Below are 23,300 nucleotides of genomic sequence, written 5' to 3'. Positions count from 1 at the left end.
AACAAACAGAAGACAGCTTCCCTGTTTTTATAAAACTCAGTGGGTTCACATTTTTTTTTCTCTGTGAAATTTCAAAAGCACCCAACATTTTATTGGACTTTCACAGATGTATGTTAAATAATTATTGCTAATAAAAAAGAATGTATTTAGGTAGAAGATGATAAATTACATCTAATTCTGCTCTTTTATATAATGTGAAGGACATTCCATAGAAGAAAATAATTTCAAATTGAGCAATCAAAATGTTCCATTCCATTTTGAAAGGGAACACACTGACATTGAAATGCTCCACTTAAATTATAAAAATAGTTATTTATCCTAAGACACATTTGGCACAAGTCACTGTTTTCAAACCCCTTTGTAATCTTCCTAAACTTTCATTTAAGTCACAGACTACTTATTTTAAATGTAAAACTTATCTTTAATATGAGTATGCTGGACATACAGTTTGTCCAAGTAGATAAAGATTTTCTGCTTTCCTAGACTATGTTTTGTCTCGGTACCTTTCTCTTGCCTGACAGGGACAAACTTCTGCATTTAATCAGGACTCAGATGGAGTGTTTATTATTCATGACAGTATAGCATTGCTGGGATTCATGGTAGGGCAGAATTATGGTTTGACTGTCCATATTCCCACATCATCCTCTCTCCCTCTTAAGCTCATTGTTAACTCTGGAACTCATGGGCCTGCTCCTGCAAGTGAAGGCTGTTTTCAGCCTGGCAGGAGACACAATGGGACAATAACTACCTTGAGTAACCAGTACCTTCAATGATTACTGCAATAACTCCTTTCCACGTATACGTGTTTAGAACATCTCAATTCTTAGTTTCCTATTAAAGTATCTTTTTTCAGGGGGGGTGGGAGGGGGAAAATGGGTGGGCAGGAAGTAGAAAAGACCTCTTTTCCCTTTTAAAGGAAAGTATTCTATAAAATAAATCATGACCTGCTAATAAGGATTTTAAATTATTGCTGTAAAGACAGGAACTTAGTCATAGTCTTTCTAGAAAACTGATTGCTGTTACACTTTTTTACACCTGGTTTCCATCATTTTCTTTGCTTCTTTCCCACCTGAATACAGTTTCACTCTCTAAGTAATGACAAAACATGTAATTTTGAGGCTTAGAACTTGTTCTGTCTGTATTATTTCTTTCCTTTTCCAGTTCCTGTTCCAGCTTCACCATCTTTTCACCTCACACTATAACTTCATGAATGCAGTCCTCACAAATTCCTTAAGGTTGCTGCATCTTGAAAGTCAGAATGAAGCTGCAGCTTGAAGCAGCCAAAGGTGACAGGGGGTTCTTTTAGCTGCAAGCACCACTGTAGGCACACAGTTTGTGGTAGCTGGGAGAGGGGCTGCGGCCAAGCTTCATCCCTAATGGGCTACAGCTGTGAAAAGCAGGTGAGCACCATTGAAAGCAATGAGCCATGGAGTGCCCAGGTACACTGACCAATCATGAAAGGGAACAGAGGACAGCCTGGAGGAGACTGAGGGGAGACCTCACCACAGTCTACAACTTCCTCATGAGGAGAAGAGGAAGGTCAGGTACCCAACTCTTCTCCCTGGTGATGAGTGATAGGACTCAAAAATGGCATGAAGCTGAGTCAGGGGAAGTTTAGACTGGATAGCAGGAAAAGGTTTTTCACCCAGAAGGTGGTTAAGCACTGGAACAAGCTCCCCATGGAAGTGGTCACAGCACCAGCCTGTCTGAGTTCAAGAAGCATTTGGACAAGACTCAGGCATGTAGTGTGACACTTGGGGTGTCTGGCAAAGGGTAAGGAGTTAGAATACACTGAGTTGGAAGGCACTCCTGTAGATGTCCAAGTCCATGATTATATGACTCAGAAGCTATAACCATCAGAGACTAGGAAAATGTAAATCCTAATTTTAATTCTAAAAGTAAAGATGAAAGTTGTTTTGTTTTTTTTTTTTTTTAATTCAGTGTGCCTGTCTTTTAACATAACTAAGTTTTTCAAGTATTAGCTTAATTTGTGACTCCTTCTTTCCTATCTTTTCCCTCTTATGCTTTTTGTAGCTGTTTTTGTCTGTAGGTAGATAAGAGAAATAAGGATGATGATACAAGATGAGAACTTCCAGCTTCTTTTTTGAAAAAAAAAATAGTAAATTTCATTTTTGATGGTGATGGAACACATGTTGTCAGAGATTCTTCATTCTCAAATAATCTTTCTAGTGACAAAGCACACTAAAGCATAACAACTAGACATACTAGGACTGATACATTGTAAATAAAGTATCATGGATTGACAAAATGCTGAACAGTAGCAGTCCATGATGAGGCGCCTCCAAGCATTTCTGAAGAATACAGGAGCTTCCATTAAGTTAATGTCTGTTCTAATCTTGCAGTGACAGAAAAGTGAGCTAAATCCTTGTCTTGGTAAATCTATGCCAACCTACTGATATGGCTGTAGTGTTCCACTTTGCTGGAGCAGTTGTAGTGCTTGTCCACTCTGAGATGTGATGAGTCCATTGAAATTTAAGTCAATCGGGGAATAAGACAAGGTGAAGCAAGCAACATTTTTGAGTTTTGTTTATTCATTTGTTTGTTGGGGTTTTTCTGTAACTGTTTCAAGACTACAATGTTCTTTTAGATATAGAGCCTTACCCCAACTATTGAACAAAAAGCAAAGGCAACATTATCCACTGCAACAAAATCACAGGCAACATTGAAGAATTTACAATAAAGTGCAATATCACACTGCAGATAATATAAATTATAGGTGCTGCTAATTCTGTATGACATTCACTCAGTACTGTGATAAATAGTGAACATCTCTACATCTTCCAGAACTGCTGTGTTCTCCAACATGTAAAAACTTTTGATTTCATATCCAGTTCCAAATGTTTTATATTAGTGTAGTGGATGGATGTTAGCTACCTACTGAAGTCACTCTATCGCTCCCCTTTGCAACAGGATGGGGGAGGGAAGATCCATGAGAGATCACTCACCAAATAACATCACAGGCAAAACAGACTTGAATTGGGGATATTAATTAAATTTATTGCTAATAAAGCAGGATAAAGAGAAGTAAAATACATTTAAAAACCACCTTCCACTCACCCCTCCCTCCTTCCTAAGCTCTATCTCCTCCCTCATTGGCACAGGGAGATGGGAAATGGGAGTTATGGTTGGCTCATCACAGGTTGTTCCTGCTGCTGCCCAGGGAGAAGAGTCCTTCTCCTGCTCTAGCAGAGACAGTCCTCCATGGATTTCTTCAGCTGAAGTGCATCCCATGGGCAACGGTTCTTCACAAACTTCTTCAATGTGGTCACTCTTCCAGGGATGTAGTCCTTCAAGGATGGGCTGCTCTGGTGTCGGTTGCTTATTTGATCACAAGTCCTATCAGGAAAACTGATGCAGTGTGAGCTTATCTCTCCATAGGTCAGCAGGTCCCTGCCAGGAACCTTCTCAACCTCCTGCTGCTTCACAGCCCTGTCACAGGCATACATTTGCTCTGGCATGGGTCTCCACCAAGGGTTACAAGTAGATCTCTGCTTCCCATGAACCTCCATGGGCTGCAGGGGCACAGCTGATTCACCATGGTCTGCTTTGTCACAGGGAGCATCTCTTCCCCCTATGTCTCCACTGACCCTAGTGTCTTCAGGGCTGTTCTCACATATTCTCATTCCACTCTTCTCTGGGCACAATTACAACTGCACAACAATTTTTTTTTTCTTAAATTTGTTATTACAGAAGTGTTGCCACCATTTGTGGTTGGCCCAGCCTTGGCCAGTGGTATGTCCATTCCAGAGCCTTCTGTCAAGCTTCTCACAAAAGTCACCCTGTAACCTTCCCACTACCAAAACCTGGCCACGCAAACCCAAAATTCAACTGATGTTCAAAATGGTGCTACATAAAACGTATGCCATCAGGCTAATATACTTAGTCTTTCAACAGAATTGCTACAATAGAACTTTAAACCAAATATTGTTTCTGATACTGTTTCTGCACAATAATTATGACCTAGAAATTATTTTTATGGAATCATGGCCCCTATGGCTCTCCTGAGCTGAACACTATGGGCTTATTGTAAGCTTCTGCCATGACACAGAATCAAAACCTTACAATTCAGTCCCCACAATGGACTCCATTAGTTGCATCCTGTATCTCACAGTTAGTTTCCTCAGTTACAGCCTGAAGTCTTCTGTTTCTCAATGACATATAAGCTGTGATACCTATTTTTAACACCTATTTGTTTCTAATTCCTTCACATCATTTTTATTCTTACAGTATGGAAGTTGTATAGCCCACTCCATAAAAAAGCTTGAATGCATTATTATAACACATATGTATTCTTGTTACTTTTTCTGTAGAAAGCTGAAGACATTTTTGTTATTTCTCATCCATCTACTAAAGTTAGAACAATATACTTGCTAACATGTTAAAATAACTGTAAAAAGTAGATTGAGTTGTCATGCAGTTTGGCCTTTCAGCTGGTCATGAACCATTGGTGTGATTAAGGCAGGTGTATCTGAACAGCGAGTCAGAGAAGTCCAACGATTTCCACATAGTCTTTTATGAACTGATTTAAAGAAGGTGAAGATCTGGTTCAGTGCATGAAATCACAAACCATGAGGTATATTTCTCATGTATTCTTACACCTTTATTCTTCTTTGCAAAGTGTGCTGTCAGTATTTGCATATGCACAGTCATCCTTTGTCTAATCACAACTCATCTAAGTATATATACACACACACATATATATATATATAAACCTGTGGGGTAAAGTAGCTAAGATAGAATCAGCATGATTTTATTTTAGACAGTAAGAAATCAGAACAAAACAAAATCCAAATTCCCTCTACCCCCATCTTACCAGTATCTTCTTCACTCCTGACTCATCTACCTCCTCCCTGAGCACTTTGGCAAGGACTGGAAATGGTGGTTATGATCACATTACACCTTTTTTTTTTTTTTTTGCTGCTTCTTCCTCTTCACATCCTTTCTCTGCTCCAAAATGGCATCCCACCCATGGGAGACAGTTCTCCACAAACTTTGCCAACATAAATCCTTCCCACACGATGTTGTTCTTCATGAAGCATGCCAACGTGTGTTCTTTCCACGGGGTAGAGAACTCCAGGAACAGACTGTTCCAGTGTGGGTTCTTGCTGGGCTCGCAGGTCCTGTATGACAAGGTGCTCTGGTGTGAGATCTCCGTGGAATCACTGTGTACTTTGGGCACATACATCTGCTCCAGTGTGTGATTGTCCATGGGCTGCAGATGGGTATCTACTCCACCATGGACCTCAATGGGTGGCAAATGAACAGCCTGCCTCATCACGGGCTGTTCCATGAGCTGCAGGGGAATATCTGCTCTGACTCTTGTAGCATCTCTTCTCAAACTTCTTCCCTGACCTTGGGGTCAGCAGAACTATTTCTCTCAAATTTTATCACTGCTCTCCCCTGTTTTTTACCCTTTCTAAATATACTGTCCCAGCACTATACCAGCACTGTTGATGGGCTCATCTTTTGCCAGCAGTGGTGCTGTCTTGGAGCCAGATGGAACTTACCCTGACATGGGAGCAGCTTCTGATGTCTTTTCACAAAAGCCACTCTTATAGCCTCTGCACTACCAAAAACCTTGCCATGGAAATTATACATATTTAGCAAAAATAGTTTCCTACACCTAAGTCAAAATAACATCGTAACACCAACATAGAGTGACTAGTTGCACTCGTTTTACCCCTTGCCTCTTCATCATAATTGCACACAAGCACAGAAAAAACCAATTATTCTGTCATTGGCAATGGTTGATCCACACTGTGCCTGTTACCTCTCTCAATTACTGTTCTCCTCTCAAATTTTCAAGTGCCCCACCTCAGTCACCAAAAAGTGACTGTGGTGGGCTGATCTTGGATCGCTACCCACCAGATGTCCACAAATCCACTTTATGACTCCCCTCCTCTGCAGGACAGGAGAAAAAGAAAAAAAAATAAAAACTTGTGCATCAAAATAAAGTCCATTTAATGAAGAAAGGCAAAGGACACACGTGGAAGCAAAGGAAAACAAAAATATGTATTCTCTACTTGCCAACAGCAGTTGATGTCCAGTCACTTCTTGGGAAGAGAGGCTTCAGCATCTGCAGCAGTTGCTTTTGAATATGAACAGCTTAATTACAAATACCTCCTTCCTCCTCTTTTCACTTAGCTTTTCTTTCACAAAACATCGTAGGACATGGAATAACCTTTTGGTCAGTTTGGGTCAGCAATCCTGGCTTGTCTCCTCCCAGGTTCTTGCTCACCCCCAGCCTCTTGGCCTTTGAAGCAGGGGTGTGGAGTGACAGGAGAGATAACCTTGATGCTGTATGAGCACAGCTCATAGACACACACTCACTCATACACTGCTCTCACTCCTCTGAAAGAGAGGTGTGGTATCAGTACCATCCTGGCTACACAGCACAGCACTATAAGCACTGCCGTGGGGAAAGCTAATTCCATCCCAGCCCTACTCTGTGTGCCAGCCTTCAGGTTATAGCAAAGAGAATTTTTAAAATGTAAACTGTTGTCTAGTCTTCCTATTCAGATGAGACATTATTCTGAAAAGGAGTTGAAGCTGGGATGAAAGAAGCTAAAAAGAAAATTATCTGTGCCCTTGCTATTATGGCATTTGACAAGGAGAGTCGAATGCTCTGTATTTCTAGGAATCCATATATGATCCTTATATTGTATAAAACATTGAACAAAATTCACATAAAATATAACATAAACCCACCAGTTTTCTGGTCTTGTGCCAATAATGGCTGTAAGGCCCCAAAACCTCTCTTGAACAAGCCTCTTAAAAAGGCTTATGGTTTTTTATGTACTCTGAGTTAGATGCACAGGAGAAATACAGACAAGATATTCTCAAAAGGTCAAAACAGCAAAAAACTTTATTGGCAACTTCAGAACATCAGACAACCTTGGCAAAAGTTTAGAGCAGCATTCAGTCAACGTAAAGAATTTTACAAAGCATTAATTTGGCACATTCGACTTAGCAAACTTCAAGCCTTCAAGTCCAATTTTATGTTTCCCAAAGCTCTGAGAAGAAGGAATTAGAAGAAAAAGAGAAAAGATATAGCAAAGAACAAGCATAGCTACCACTCCTGGTTCCAACAGTGTTTTACTGACAGAAATTCCATGAGGAGGTGGGATCAAGACATGCTCACTTCATGCTTTGGCTTTAAGTACCCTTTGGCTTTCCTAGGTTCTGCCCCTAGGTGGGACTTCTGGTCATTTGGCCACTCAGGAGCTGGGATAGGGGCTCCAGAGGTAGGTGTGGAGTGTTGCCTCTGGTGTACCAGGGATTGGTGGCCACTGCAGGGATGGGGTACAGGCCTGGGTAGGTGGGGTGTGCAGAACAGAGCATCACCTCACCAGAGCAAGGCCTGAGCTGCCCTTCCCCCACAAATGCACCCAAAATGTTTTGAGCCAGCAAACCTTAGTCTCTTTTACTAAGTTTCCAAAATAATAAGTTGACCTCAAAACAATGAGTTAATTACTTTAAATTTTTGTTAAAATCTTTAAAATGTTTAAATCATTTGAGACGGAGCACATTTTTACGAAATCTACATCTAACATTAAAATACTCCCCCCCATGTTTATATTTCTAATGCAAAAACCACTTGCAATTAGAACAAAAAATTAATAACATGAATTAATGAAATCACCAGCTTTGATTTCTTGCTCTAGCAGACAAGACACTTCAAATTTTAGTCTGGTACACCTCAGTGGCAGTTCTAATATTACAATCAAGCTCTGTGATGAGCCTTCTTGAGTGAAAGGGAATCAGTTACAGGTCCTTCCTCTGATTAATATTTGAAATACTGATTGGATATGAGGTATTGAGTTTTTAAAAGTACCTACAAGTATTATAGAGATACCTAGCCATTTGTATGATAATAATCTAATCATTCATTCATTTCATCTTCCTAATAATATTCCATTTCTCTTCCTTACCTCTTGTTATTGGAATTTTGAGCAGTCTGTATAGAGAATCTCCAAATATATGCTGCAGTTTTCTTTTAGAGTCTTTACCACTTCAAAGACACCATCAGCCATAAAAGATTTCTGCACCATCTTTTTTTATGTAATATCATTATTTTCAGAAAAGTATCTTATCATTAAGAAGACACTAATTAAGTGTCTTTCATTTCTGGAAGTTTCTCTTCTTCCACCATTTATTCAGTATCTAAACAATAACTAGCTTCTTCTCCATTAAGCTGATTGATATGGTAATCATGTCATTGTAGAGCAAAAATTGGTGTTAGACTTTCATGGAATCACGGAAGAAGTATTAATCGGTAACCTTAATTAATTATAAATATTGGGCTATTCATGTCTCCTTCCCACCTACGCTCAATTATATCTCTGCATAAATTCATGACCATTTTGCAATTTATTTATTGGTTCCTTTTGATTTATCACTATTATTCTGTTTGCAACAGCCATAGGATCTTCAGCAGTATTTTTAGCTGTGGATTTTCACTGTATGGTAACAAAATGCTGTATGCAAAAGAATTTATCATTACTAGTTTTATGAGGAACATTACTGTCTGTGTGGTGTAGGCCTGACTGCAGATTCATAGTCAAATGTTCAGCAAACTGTCACCTCTTTTTCTCTTTTAGTTTTCATGTTCTTCACGTTTTCTCTTTAGATTGAATACCAGTGCTTCAAATAAAGATGCAATATCATTCAGGACTTTTTTTCCCTATTGTAGTACATAATTCTTTTTCATTTGTGGGTTTGCATTATTTTTCTGTCTTAGCTTATCTCTCAATTTAGAAAATAACAAATAAATAAAAAACCCTCTTTGTTTTCCTAATTTATTTTCCTAAAATCCAATATGCTAAATAATCCTAAAAAAGCAGATATTCCTTTACTATCCCAACAGATGAATCCTTTATACATTTATGTTTTCTTTACAGCCATTTAGTTTTTGAGTTCCCTTGACAGCACAACACCAAATCAGTCCTCTTGTGTTTTAAGGTTATTATAATTTTTCAGACTTACATTCCCCAATTTTGTAATTATATTCAAAATGGTGCATTGTATTTGAAATTATGCTTAACTAAAAAAAAAAAAAAAAAACAGAGAGCTTTACCATGTCATAGCATCCAGCAAAGCAGGTCATTTACATTCACATTGATTGAAAATGTAAAGGATGTTCCTCCTTTCTCAAATTTGAAGTCTTTTTCCTTCCCTTTTTAAAATAACAGAGCAAAATAATCTAGCACACATTATCTTATTCATATGCAATACTAATTTTGCTTTTCTCTCTGAGAAATAATCAGCAATCAACTTTCAAGTCTAATTCAAAATGTCCAGGTCATATAATTTTTTCTAATTTGTTTTTTATTGTTTTGCATATATGAACATATGTCTTCCAATAAATATTTTTTAGGATGAAGGTATCTCAGTAAATTTTCCTGCCTGTCTCAGCTTTCTTAAGGAATAGTTTTGCCATTAATTTTATCTTCCTATGGTTTTAAAAGCAGAAAATCTGTTAATGCTTTCATTCAAGATTGGTTGTGTTTAGTTCCAGAAACGTTTGGGTGAAAAACTGGACTTTATATTGGTTTTGCTTCTATCTGCTTTAGTCATTGCTTTTCAGTTCACAACCTATATTTAGTGATGCCTTTCAAATGCAAAAGAAAGGAAATAAAAATTGTAAATAGTTATAATATTTATTATTTTCATGACATTCAGATTTTTTATGGTTCACTGTCAAACAGAAGACAATAACATGAGAAATACCTGAAGCAAATATTCCTCTAAGGTGGCCTAAGGCTCTGCTCTACCTGGAAAACCAGTGAATGCCTGAGAGGCAAGAAATACAATGCTGGTTTTTCATCGATGTACTTCTAAGGCGTCCTGGACTTAGGTCCTGCGGGGAAACCCCTGGTGGCCTGTTGACAGGAACCCCAGATGACTAGGAGTATGACTCCACCAACAGACGGGACGACACTCAGAGCGCTGCAGTTCTCAAGGGTTTATTGTAGGTGAAATCAGGGCAGGAGAAGGCAGGGAAAGGCAGGGAAAGCGCAGGGAGACCACCTCTTGAGAGGAAAGCCAACTCTGAGGTCCTGAGCTCCGTGACCTGAGTCCCGAGAGCTCTGCTCTCCAAAGGAGGGGCCAGGGGTTATAACCGAGAGAGAGGAGGTGGGGTTAGGGTACATGCGGACCAATGGGATAGGAGTTCATGGGAGGTGTAAGGATAGTACAAACCAATGGGAGACAGGGGAAGGAGGGGTTACAGGGAAGGAACCAGCCAGGGGTTATAACCGAGAGAGAGGAGGTGGGGTTAGGGTACATGCGGACCAATGGGATAGGAGTTCATGGGAGGTGTAAGGATAGTACAAACCAATGGGAGACAGGGGAAGGAGGGGTTACAGGGAAGGAACCAATAACAGAACGCAGAACAAGGAACTTTCCAGAACCGGGGATGGCATAACTGTTTGACAGACATTAACTGGGGAGGGTACATCTGATGATAGACATGGGAGAAGGTGGGAACGCTGTTACCATGCCCTTCTTTACACTACAGCAGTTTCCCATGGCATTCCTGACAGATCCCCTCTAAGACCTCCTCCCACATACTTCAAATTTTTATATTGTCTAACATTATGTATGACAAAAGAAAATATGTTTTTACTGTAAAATCCTTTCCCAAATAATTTCAAATTATTATACATTACTTTTTAGCTCAAAATCATCTATGGTGATGTATAACACTAACTATAATAAATTGAACTAGAATGAAACATACCATGACAAATTTTACCTAGTTTCACATTTGCAAGACAGCTCTGGCTTCCAAGTTCTGAACTTACCTGTGAGTTGCAATCAGCAAAATTTCAATTGCTCCTTTAGTCAAAGGCACACTGTCTTCAAAATACCAGCTGCTTTTTCTTAAACTACCTTCTTGAGGTATCTAACTGCTATTTGCAAGTTAAAAACAGTGGCCTGACTTCACTCCCTCCTTTCTTTCAAAACAGATAAAAACAAAGAAAGCTTAATTAAATACTATTATTAAATGTTAATAAAGTTAAGATCAATTCAAAGTTTAATTTCCCTAAAAATCATTGCAATTTTCCAGATGGTGCCTGCCATTCTATAAAAGTTCATTGGAAAATATCATAACAAATCCACTACAAGGTGAAAGACCACCAAAAGGATTAGCAGGAAGCATTTTACCTCAAATAGCAGTAGATCTGCAGATTGGCTTAAGGTTTATAAATGAAGTGAAAATAAGAAGTATCCTAGACCAGCTCACATATTTAGTAATAAATAGTACAGTCTGAGAGCACCTATATAGAATGGGAACAAGCCAACTCTACCAGCAGATTCATTGTATTGGGTTGGAGACACTATTTCTGCCTGTCAAGATTCCCAACACAGAAAGCATGTAGATTGCAAATTATGTGGGTCATAAAAGCTCACTGTAATTTTAGATGACATTAGGTTAAGGAAACTTCCCTGTCTGACCATCCAGAAGCTACTCTGGCTGTCACACTCTCACTACCTGAGACTTTCACGGCTGGGACCAAAGACCATGGGCAGCTTCTTGGAGATGACAAGTGTCCATCGTGATGTCCTGCACACCACACTCTCACACAGTCAGACCAGGTTTCCATACTGGCTCAATCCTTGGATTTCCACAGCAGAATCTCAGACATCTGGATCCTTAAAACAATTTAATCATGGTGCAATCAGAGAATAACAGGCCAAGCTCATGCCTCTGAGGACAGACCCTGAACAAAACACTCCTTGGGCTTTCATACCCTCACAGTCTGTGCATAGTAAAGTCTGGGGTCTTTCAGCTGAGTGCTCGGCTCCTGCCGTGTCCCTGAGCTCCCGGACACCTGGCTGGGCCACAGGCCCCTGTGCCCTCTGTCCAGCAAAGGGTCAGCAGTTCATGTCCTCTTGGCTGGGGCTCCAAACCCGGAGCTCAGCCTGCACCTCAAACTGCAGTTGCACCATGAGCTACCAGCACTGAATGTATTCCTCAACAGTTGCAAGAAACCTTAATTGAATAATTATGAAAAAGCATTACCAAAAGCAGAAGGGACCTCTGAGTTTCATCTGTTTCAGTGCAAAACCACTTTTAACTAAGAGTTAATAATAGAATATCACTCCTGTAAAAACATAAAAAGGGAAAGGCCCTGCCTTCATCACTGTCAGGTAGAGACCAGTTTGCATTTGGACATAAGGAGGAGTTTGTTCTTTCTACAATCAAGGAGCCGTACCAAATTCAAGATCAGTTATTTCTGATTCAAAATCAAATTTCTTTCTAAGGTAATGAAAATGTGTACTAGTTCAGTTTTCACAGGGAAAAATGGAGAAATTATCTGGTAGAACCCAACAGAATGGCTCAGAAACAGGGATTAATGTAACTTAATGAAGCACATGATACTGACAAGATACAGAACAATGTAGCCACAGTACAGTGAAAAGCCATACCACTGCAATTCCAAGCTTATTCCACATTTATGAACAGAAAAAGTAAAAAGGACAGATAGATTTTGTTTTTGAGAATTATAGTTTATCTGGGATATTTCAACATTGTACATATTTTCAGAGGAAAATGTACACCATTATTTATCCCGAGGAGTACATATATCATTATTTAATACGCAAGAAAAATTGTTTGCTTCTTCTCCATTTCATGCTCCAATTCTTAAATTACCTATTCACAGTCCTTCAAGAGGAAAACAAGAGGCTGAGCCCAGAGCCCCTTGCTGCTCTGAGGCTGGACATCTCTTTCTCAAGCACACAACCTTCAATTCTTGTTTAACAAATGAAATAGCAAGCCTGGTTGTGTTAATGTGGTCAAGTTGCAGTATTAAAAAGTATCCAGTATTAAAGAATCAAGCATCCAGTATTAAAAAATAAATTTATTTTTGAAGTTTACACATATGGTCACTTGATTTTAATCCACTTCAAATTTGCTGCAACCTGTTACTGTTGGGTTATTGATTCAATGGTTTGATCTAGTGGCACGATCTCTGTACAAGTTTACATGGTTAGTGGAACTTTCCAGTTCCCCAAAGTATTATCAATACTACTGCAACATTATCAGCAGATTTTATCAGTATTCTAAGAACAAAACATCTGATTTGGCAGCACATCTCTTCCATGCACTCGGTTCTTGATATCGGCTACACCACCATCTGAAGCTACTTTGAATACTCTAGTTTCCCTTCTTCTAAACAACCTCCCTTTTGAAAAGAAAAGAGCAAGAACCAAGGAAGATGATAACACTTTTTCTGTGCTTCATATCTTTCAAACTGACACACTAGAAGGTATTTTAAAATTCACAGTAATTAGAACTTTCATTCAAAGTATAGGCCAGTGAGAGCTGAATCAAAATCCAGTTTAACATCTGGGAAAAAAAAAAAAAAGAAAAAAAAAAAACCCAACAAAACACACAACCAAAAACTCATAAAAAGAAGCTTCAGTCACCAATTGCAAATAACACTTCAAAGCAATAAAATATTCCTTTACTCACAAGAAATTTCCAGACTCAGCTGAGAGCAAGGAGCTTGTATGAGCTGTTCTATTAAGGAAACAAGTGAATGTGTTCCAGTTCAGAAGGGAAAATTCTTGTCAAATATAAATACATGCCTTGTAAATTGGGGAAATTAATCACAAGGCTAATTTTGCAAATAAGGGAAATTAACAATACTTTAAAAACCTGATTTTTGCTTGTATTGAGTGTTATATTCCTTGACAATTTAACTTAAATTAAACAGTAATTTTGTAGAAGTGTTTACCTTTCTCCATTATTACAGACGGAATTTAAAATTTTAGCTTAGATATATAACAGAAATAAAGATAGTCAAAGTGAGTCTGCCATCCCATATATATGACAAGTAGAATCTAATTCAAATATATAGAAATTATTATAATTTATTTATATGTTTATGTTTGTCTGCAAATTTTTGTGTATATGTATGAAATGTTAGGAGTAGTAATGATTCATAATCTAGGAAAAAAAAGCTAAAAATATAGTCACAGTTCAATAAACTTTGGACAGTCTGAACTGGGACAGGGGACAAAAACCCAAGCAAACAAAAAATAACATTAAAAAGTGAAAGCACCGGATAAAGGAAAATAAAACCCACCAGACTAATGTTCTCAGATCTGCTAATGGAAATATTGAAGGAATAGCAGGAAATGAAGGCAAGGGAAAACTCTTTGAAATCTATGAAGTGAAAATGTAAATCAATGAAGCCAGAAGAAGTGATAAGATCTTTTATACTTGTATTTCAAAGAAAAAAATAAGATTGTTAAGATATTAATTAATTAATATACAGATCTTTTAGTTTTGAGGATAAAGTACAAGCAGCAGCTATTGCACTATTAAGGTTTTGGATACCTAATTAAGATTTTATAAATTAAATCGTAGATTCGTTATGACAAGCATGTTTTGCCATTTCAATTCCTTTAAGTTCCCACATAATTTAAAAGAATACATAAAATGATCACATCTACTTACGTGACAGGATCTCCTAACCTTGTTTTGCTGAGCCTGAGGGGTAACTGAATGCTCGTCTCATTTTCTTAGAAGTGATTTGGCTGTAGTTCAGTCCAGTCATGAATATAATGTCACCCACGTTAATGTTATTTTTGTGCTTTTGCTCACAGCCTATAGGCTTATTCTGGCAGCAAGAGATCTTTGACTAACCCATTTTATGAGGGAATCTTCTCTGGGCACAAGCCCAAAATATACACCATTACAGCAGTTCTATAGGGAATCCTCAGGAACTTAATGAATCAGCTTTATGACTTCTTTGCACTGAACCATTACAAATTTGCTGTGGAGTATCAGTGAATCTGATCCAAGAATTAATGTTATTGACTGACTTAGCATGATTATTGCAGAGTTAAGCGTTAACCTAGAATTAAAGAAAGGGTTTTTTTTAAAACCAGAATCAGATCCAAACAAGCAAATTTACGATTTACCTGCATTCATTCAACCCATAAGACAGACTTATGTAGAACTTGCATGAAACTTTTGTGGTTATAGATATAAAAAGAATCTTTTTTTAGGGGTTCATGCTGCTACCTTTGTATTAGAAATGGTATTTGTAAATGTTTTGAGTGTCATTACCTCCTGCTGACTTCAGTGAGAAATGGAGTCACTCAGTGCCGTAAAAGTATTGGACTTTTTTTGTTTTGCAGTGTTATTAAAATTGTCAACTCAGCTTAAAATATCTGCTAAAGTTATAAAACTTCTAACTGGTATATTTGTTGAGTTTACCTTTGAATGCAAAGAAGTCTGTTGTACTTTACTCCAGCAGAATTCTCTAGTCTAATCTACATTGATTAGATTATTGTTTCCTTCAATTTCCTATTTTAGAAAAAATAAAAAGGATTAAAAAAAAAAAAAAAAAGGATAATTCCTTTACTTACTAAGCTGAAGTGTCCTTAACATTTGTACTCAAAGCTAATAATGTTGAAAGTGTACTGCATTAGCTGGTTTATTAGTTTTCCTGACAGCTTGGAGGCAGAGCCTCCCAATGTGTCATCAATGCATAATGTGATCTTTTTCTGCAGAGGGTCATTCTTATTTGGAAGACACATCACGTTATGATAAATGGCACCCACAGTATTTTAGACAGACATATCTAAAAGGGTACATAATGTTCAAGTGTAGGAAGAGGTGGGGGGACCTACCATTGTCAATATAATAGCTTTTTAAAAAATACATTTTCTGAGGTTTGTACTCTTTTGTGAAAATCTGTGACTTAAAAATTGTTTTCATCTTCTTGTTTTAAAATTATATTCATAAATGACTATATTCACTAAAAAGAAATCATTTTAATGCACCAAGATCACATTAACCTTGACTTTAAAACAATAAAGAAGTAATTGGTTTTGAAGTAGACCTTTTAGCCTTCAGATTTTTCTTTTTAACATACTATAATATATTGTTTAATACTGTCACTCAAAAATCAAATAATGCATTCTTCTTAGCCTTTGTAGGGGTCAAATCCCTTTTTGTATCTAAGTCAAAGCAAGATTGCCAAACTATTTCACAGTATTTTGGAGAAAAAGGAAAAAGAGATTTATGCAAGGATTTATACTAAAAGCTTTGTTGAAATAATGCATATAGCACTGAAATAAGAAAACTTCATCCATAAGAATAAGAAAATAAGAAAAAATCATCCATTCTGGCAGTCTTGTTGCAGTTTTGGCTTGCTCCATATGGAGAAGTGGTGAAGGATCCAGGGAACAAGAAGTTAAGGTCTGTTTTTCCATTGAGGAATGGAGAGAGAAAAAAAGTGAAAAAAAGTGAAAAAAAGGGGAAAAGAAGAAAGGAAATAAGGAAAAGGCGAAAAGACAAAATGAGGAAGGGAAGGGAAGGGAAGGGAAGGGAAGGGAAGGGAAGGGAAGGGAAGGGAAGGGAAGGGAAGGGAAGGGAAGGGAAGGGAAGGGAAGGGAAGGGAAGGGAAGGGAAGGGAAGGGAAGGGAAGGGAAGGGAAGGGAAGGGAAGGGAAGGGAAGGGAAGGGAAGGGAAGGGAAGGGAAGGGAAGGGAAGGGAAGGGAAGGGAAGGGAAGGGAAGGGAAGGGAAGGGAAGGGAAGGGAAGGGAAGGGAAGGGAAGGGAAGGGAAGAAAAAGCTCCACTGGAGCATTTAGGGTCTTCCAATATCTAAAGAGAGGTTATTCAGAAGACAGCCATACTCTTCTACTCTTATTATAGACTTGCAGAAGAAACCACACAGTCACAAGCTGCAGCATGGAAAATCACAGAAGCAACAATGAAGCAGTACTTAACAATAAGAGTTGCTAAACACGGATAAAAGTTGTCCAAAGAGGATATGGAATTCCATCCTAAGAAATTCTTTGGATAAAGTCTTGAACAGTTTGACACTAATTTTGAGGGTAGATCTACAACAGTGGAACATTGGATTAGGTGACCTTCAGAGATCTATTTCAAGTTACATTTTTCTATGATTATGTGAACGGTTGTGTTACAGTGTTTTAAGGACATAAAAATTGCTAGATTTACAAAACTGAAGTCTGCTCTTAATAGTATCTGCCAAATTGTGGCACTCTATTGACTTGGCCAAGGGTTTTGGTGATCTACGGAGAACTTGCTGGAGTGTGTCACAGAGGCTCTTTGTTGCACCTGTTTTAAATAAAATCAGGCATTAAAGTAGCTTATTGATTTGTTAATGACATCAACTGTCAAAGAGTTCAAGGTCGATAGCAGCCATACACTAGATACCAGATGCTCAAAAAATGTCAGTTAAGCCCCTATACATTTTTAAGCACCTTTTTATTACTAATACCAAAGCATTCTAATTCCCACATATACCTACTGTTTCACATTTCACAGGGAATGAAGATGCATATCCTCCTTTCCTGTGAATGACAGCTCCCCCACTTATTTACACCTTTTCTGGGAGAGATGATGGTGCCCTTGCTTTACATCCACCCAGCTCCCTACAGCTTGCTAATGCACATGCCTGTGAGACAGAACACAGGCCTAGTGGGAAAGCTGACACTCCAAAAGCATGCAAATCCTCTCTACATCTTGTGTCATGCCTGACAGCACAACAGAGATGTCTTGGATGTCCTAACCCACTGCAGTGTATTTAAGTTACTGAGTCACACACCTGGTGCTTGTCACCGTACTCATTCCATAGGCTTCTTTTCTGTATTGTGCTTTGACGATAATGTGGCCAAGATTCCAGGGTCCATGTGACTAATATATAGTCACAGACATTTGAGAGCTTAATCTGAAATGGAATCCCTACCTAGGTTTCACTAGCTCTATGGTAAATGAAAGAGAAGGGGCTGATACGGGGAGGGGTGGCAGGGGAAATGCTTTTGATAGCAGGAGAGAAATAACTGGATAAAAATATACCATGTTCATTATAGCAGAGAGAATAGAGAGCTGAGCATAGAGGGTCTGATAAAGCCTCATGGGAAAATGGGGTTTATATACACTTTGGACTGATTTGTGCTGTTCTGTACCTTGTGCAAAGAAGAAACAAAATTCTTTCATTCTAATTTTCAGTGTAAAAAAGAACATTTCTGTTTCTTCATTTTACAGACATTGGAAATATACAAATGAATTATCAGCATAACTACTCTGTTTAGTTTAAAAACTGTAAATATTAACTTTCAAACAAGCTGTGCTCTGTTTCATTGTGTTTAGTTGAAGCAATTAATCTTCTGATAGAAAAAGCAGGTTCAGCAGACGAAGTTTTAACAAATCTGGCTTTTGCAGATCTAAGACCCTAAAGCACCTGCAGCTCCTGCAGCTTGTCCCAGTGTGAAAGGCTTATCAAGCACTATGTTATTACTCCACTGGTCAGATTTATAGAATCACCCTGCCCTCTCTTCAGATCACTAGGAAACTTTTTGCCTCCAGTGTTTCTTGATTCTGTGGGAATTTCAGGACAAAGGACTTTTAAGACCCAAGGGTCCTACAGTCCTTGGGGACTGAACATTCCTCAAAGGACACAAATGGGAAGTTTTGAGGATGAAGACAGTTTCAACTGCAAGAAGTCCATGAATGAGGATTATGAGAAAGAAACAGAATCTGTGCATTTTTATCTTACTCTGCAATCACATAAAAAATCAACATGATGTACAGAATCTAATGAATCAAAAATATTTTTAAAGCTCTATTGTTATTTCCTCAGCTTGCTAAACAAGCAATCTCAACAGATTTTTAGTGGTTTAAAAACTCTATGCTGAAGCAGCAGATTTATGAATACACAGGAGAAACAGGTGCAAGGGATGTAGGAAGAAAGAAAGATGCTGAGACAATAGTATGTGAAACTATAGCATTGTATCTAATAATGCTTTTTAGTTTAAGTCCTTGCTAAAGGATAAACCAATTTTTTTTTATCTTTATGGATCTTCAAAAAAACTTTTAAGTAAAGTCCATGAGTCTGTTTCCTATGAAATTAAACACAATACAGAAAACATAATATCTTGGATATTGTGGAGAATGTAAAAAGAGGTGGAAGGAAAAAGCCATGTGATTTCTCAGACTGTTTCTTGTTATTGTAGGTTTATTTCATTCCAAAATATTTACCACACAGATTCTCCTCTAGACTTCATCCAGAACTGATGTCTGAGTATCTTTAGCATAACCATAGCACATCATCTGTAAGACCCAGCCTCTTCACTGTTGAACAGCACATTCTCAGTGCAGATGTTCATTTTCAGCTTGCTTATAATCACTACAGAATATAGCTGTATGTTGAGATTTAATGTCTTCTCTACTAGCAAAAAAATATAATCCAAGCATTGGAATAGTTTCTAAGTAATCTCATCAGTATCTGGTGGAAAGGAAAGCTGAAGCCTACACCACAGGCATTTTGCTTAATGAACAGCATGATCTTTTATAGGACTGATGCAGATTCTATCCTCCCATCTCCAACCTGTCTCTGCTGCAAATAGTAAGCTCAGCTCTACTTCACACTAGCTGAAACAATAAAACACCAAACTGTTGTACAAGCAAATTTATCTTCAAATTAATAGGAAAAAAATCATAATTGATTTCACACAGTATGAGAACTGGAGAGCTTAGAACTGATTTAAATCATTGTCTGAGTTATAAATCCATGGCAGTGGATTAAATATTCTATGGAGCGTTTTCCTTTGTAGGTAAAATTAAAATACTATTAACTTGTATTAGTTGAACAACTTCTCATTTCTCTTTTACTCTAGATTGAGAGGATCATCTAGAATGAATCTAGCACATGAAATATCTATCAGAAGTTTCATAGAATCACAGAACATGCTGAGTTGAAAGGGACCCAGCAGGATCATCAAGTCAAATTCCTGGCCCTATGCAGGACTATCCCCAAGAGTCACACCATGAGCCCAATAGTATTGTCCGAATGCTTCTTACACTCTGTCAGGCTGGTGCTGTGACCACTTCCCTGGGGAGCCTGTTCCAGTGCCCTTCTTCTAGGTGAAGAACCTTTTTCTAATATCCAACCTAAAACTCCTCTGACTCAGCTTCCTGCTATTTCTTCAAATCCTATCACTGATCACAAGAGTGAAGTGCCCCTCATCTATCCCTCACGAGGCTTTTTTAGACTGCAACGAGGCCTCTTCTCAGTCTCCTCTTCCCCAGGCTGAAGAAACCAACTGACCACAGCAGCTCTTCATAAAGCTTTCCCTCCAGACCCCTCACCATCTTCATGACCCTCCTTTGGATGCTTTCTAAGAGCTTAATGTCCTTTTTATTTTGTTGTATCCCAAACTGCACACAATATTCAAGATAAATCTGCACTAGTGCAGAGTAGATTGACACAGCTCATTCTGTCTGGTCTCTGCTATTTACATACACTTCCAGGTCTCTGATTTTTTTGTATGTGCAGGGTCTGTCTCTGTACTAATTCTTTTAAAGTGGTAGGGAATGTTCACATTGAGACTGTCATTGGAACTGCTCATTTATGTCATTAAAATATTAAAACAGTTTCTCATGTAAAAAGGTCATGTGTCATTTAACACTTTCCAAAATAAATGCCAGTGTCGGCCAAAGAGTCAGCATAAGTCATCACCTATTTCCAGTTGGCAAATTGCAAATATCAACCCTGTCTTGGTGGGTTCAAGTAACTTAAAATCTAGGGCATAGGTTTATGCTTTACTTGGACCAAGAACATAACTATATAATTTTTCTGAAAGCATAGACATAGCCAATGTTCTGACTAAAATTCTACCTCAAATTAATGAAAACTTAACTCTATATCTGAGCAATAGAAATAAACCTATCTCCATTTTTCAGAGAGTGGGATTTCATCTGTGTATCATGGCTTCTCACTATGGTTGTAATAGCAATTCCAAAAGTACTTAAAACTTTTACTACAAACTTTGTTACTTTGGGACCAATACAAGCAAAAGATTTATGATAAGGTAGAGGACAGCTTTTCAAAACAAGTCTGGTTTTATTATTCAACTGGAATGTAAAGTTTTATGGGTTGGAATTGAAAAACAAAAAGTTTGATGTCCATATTGGCAGTATTGCATTCTGCTGAATATGAAGTTTCATCTCTGTCTCATTTTTGAGCAGGGGAGTTTTTATCACTAATATCCTATTGAGAATATCCTTTGTCTAAATTCTGCTCATGCTGTTTTCATATGCCTCCTCAGTCAGGTATTCATTAAAACTTGATATATAGTCATTCATCTTTCATTGTTCTGTTAAAACAACTCCAATCCACCATTCAAATTTTTTTTAGTTCTTTTGTGCCAGTACAGACGTGTTCATTTGCATAATGCTGGTCTCTTATTTCCTTTTTTCAGACATAGAATTATCTTCACAGCCACTAAAAATAATAATAAATTAGAATTTAAAAAATAGATATAGAAAAATTAGACCTACTTACCTTTTATTGAAAATAATGCAGAGCCTCCTAATATCCTGCACACTACCTATATCTCACTGGTTTGTCATAGCATTATGTGCACAGTATGCTCAAATAATGTCGGAAAGCCCTGCTGTGTTGTAGGTTGGGTTGGTTTAGTCAGGGATTTTATTATTGTTAGTTAGGTTTGTTCCTTGTACCCCTATTTTCCCTCACAGTGGTTTGCTCCAAGTTGTTTACCACGGGAGCTCCTGTCACACAGACCTGTCAATCTTCTCACTTCTCACAGTTTTCTCCTTACATGGTTCTGTCAGTCAAGGTTTGCTCACTCCTTTTTGAGGTGTTAGTCTTGTAGCCACTCCCTGCTTCATGAAAGTTCTACATCAATCACCTCACCTTTGCATTTCTATTTGTCCCAGAATGCTGTACCCACCTCTGTTATGTTCCCATAGGTTGTTATAATCCATGTCACTCCCCTGTCGTCTGTCCCTATAGGGTGAGGCAGGTTTCCATCCCTGTCCACCCATTCCCCTACTTAATCTGTTGCAAGTTCTTTGTCCGTTGGCATTTGCGCTGCATGCAGTCCAGAGAGCATCCCTCCACGCATGGGGGAATAAAAGTTCTTTGGAACAAGCAAGCAAGCGTCCTTATCTCATCCCTTCGCTTCCTCTCAGCGTGAAGCTACCAAAGCTGCATTACCTATGTCGGAGAACTCAGCACTATCAGGGAGGCAGCTGCCATACCCTGGAGTGCCTGCACACACGTGGCAGCTACTGCCTCACAAAGGCAGCGCTAGCCGGAGCTTTTTGACTGTTTGAGGTCATAGTAGGAAGCCACCGCACTGTTGATTGGATATCTGTCTCTATATGTGGAAAGCAGGACTTTGTAAGATCTTTGCAGTTTTCAAATATAGGCTTGTGCTTCAATACCTTCAAATTCCAGGTAGATTAGGAACTCCCAAAAATCTCCTTCTTTCTCTGTCCATCTTCATTGGCTTCCCTAAACTGCCTTCTCCTGCAATTTTTCCTACTGATAGAAAACCTAATGTCTCAATTAGGACCTTCAACAAGAAACAATAAGTTGGCTAGAGGCTTGCAATGAACTACTGTATGACTCCAAAGTAAATATGATCAAACTCTGAAGAAATTACTTCAGTACAACTTATTTTCTTTAGGGTCTTTTGGGGACCATCCTATAGTATGGCAACTGTAGTATTTTAAAACTTATAAAACATATAGTTATAATGGATTCACAAGGATACCAAAGCTAAATTCTTCTTCCTCTTTTACTGTTTAATCCCTCCTCTTTGTAAATAAAAAAAGATTTTTTTTTATTTCTTAAGAAATTGACCTTCAGTATTTATGTAATTTTGTACCTAAATATGGGGAAATTAGAGAATTGCAGAGTAATGAGTTGTCATGAATACCTCTCCAAATAATACATAGATTTCTTTTTGTCAATCCTGATTACTGTTGGTTTAGCAATTTATAATGTCACTAATGAATACTAGAGCAAGATTTTAATTGTGAATGACTTTCACAGTATCATAGAATGGTTGAAGTTGGCAAGAAAAGTCTTCAGGCCATCTGGTCCAGCCCTCTTGCTGAAGCAGGGCCATTAAAAACAAGTTGTCCAGGATAATGTCTAGATTTTTTTTCCTATCTCCTAGGATCAAGACTCCACAACCACCCTGGAAAGTCTATTGCAGTACTTGATCATCCACATTTGAAAAAAAAAAAACAAAAAAGGTGTTTCCTGGTACCTCCTGTGTTTCAATTTGTTCTCATTGCCTCTGATTCTGTCACTAAGAACTATTGAAAGAACCTGGCTCCATCTTCTTTGCATCTCCCCTTCAAGTATTTATGTACATTGATAAAATCTTCTCTTGTCCATGCTGGACAATCACAGCTCTCTCAGCCTTTCCTCATAGGAGAGATGCTCCATTGCCTTTCACATCTTTG

At 38.1% G+C, this 23,300-nt stretch overlaps 1 long non-coding RNA gene across 1 annotated transcript; it reads right to left on the bottom strand.

Annotated features, from left to right (window-relative positions):
* Positions 1 to 20,919: 20,919 nt before the first annotated feature.
* Positions 20,920 to 22,028, bottom strand: LOC128784069 (uncharacterized). The gene is made up of 3 exons (XR_008429352.1): positions 21,773 to 22,028; positions 21,604 to 21,701; positions 20,920 to 21,469 (listed from the first exon to the last, which is right to left on the bottom strand). It is a non-coding gene; the product is annotated as an uncharacterized LOC128784069 (long non-coding RNA).
* Between the last annotated feature and the right edge of the window lie 1,272 nt (positions 22,029 to 23,300).

Source organism: Vidua chalybeata, chromosome 2 (assembly GCF_026979565.1).
Source record: "Vidua chalybeata isolate OUT-0048 chromosome 2, bVidCha1 merged haplotype, whole genome shotgun sequence".
Classification (NCBI taxonomy): Eukaryota; Metazoa; Chordata; class Aves; order Passeriformes; family Viduidae; genus Vidua; species Vidua chalybeata.
Note: the sequence above shows the minus strand (reverse complement) of the source record. Positions and strands in the feature narration are given on the sequence as shown.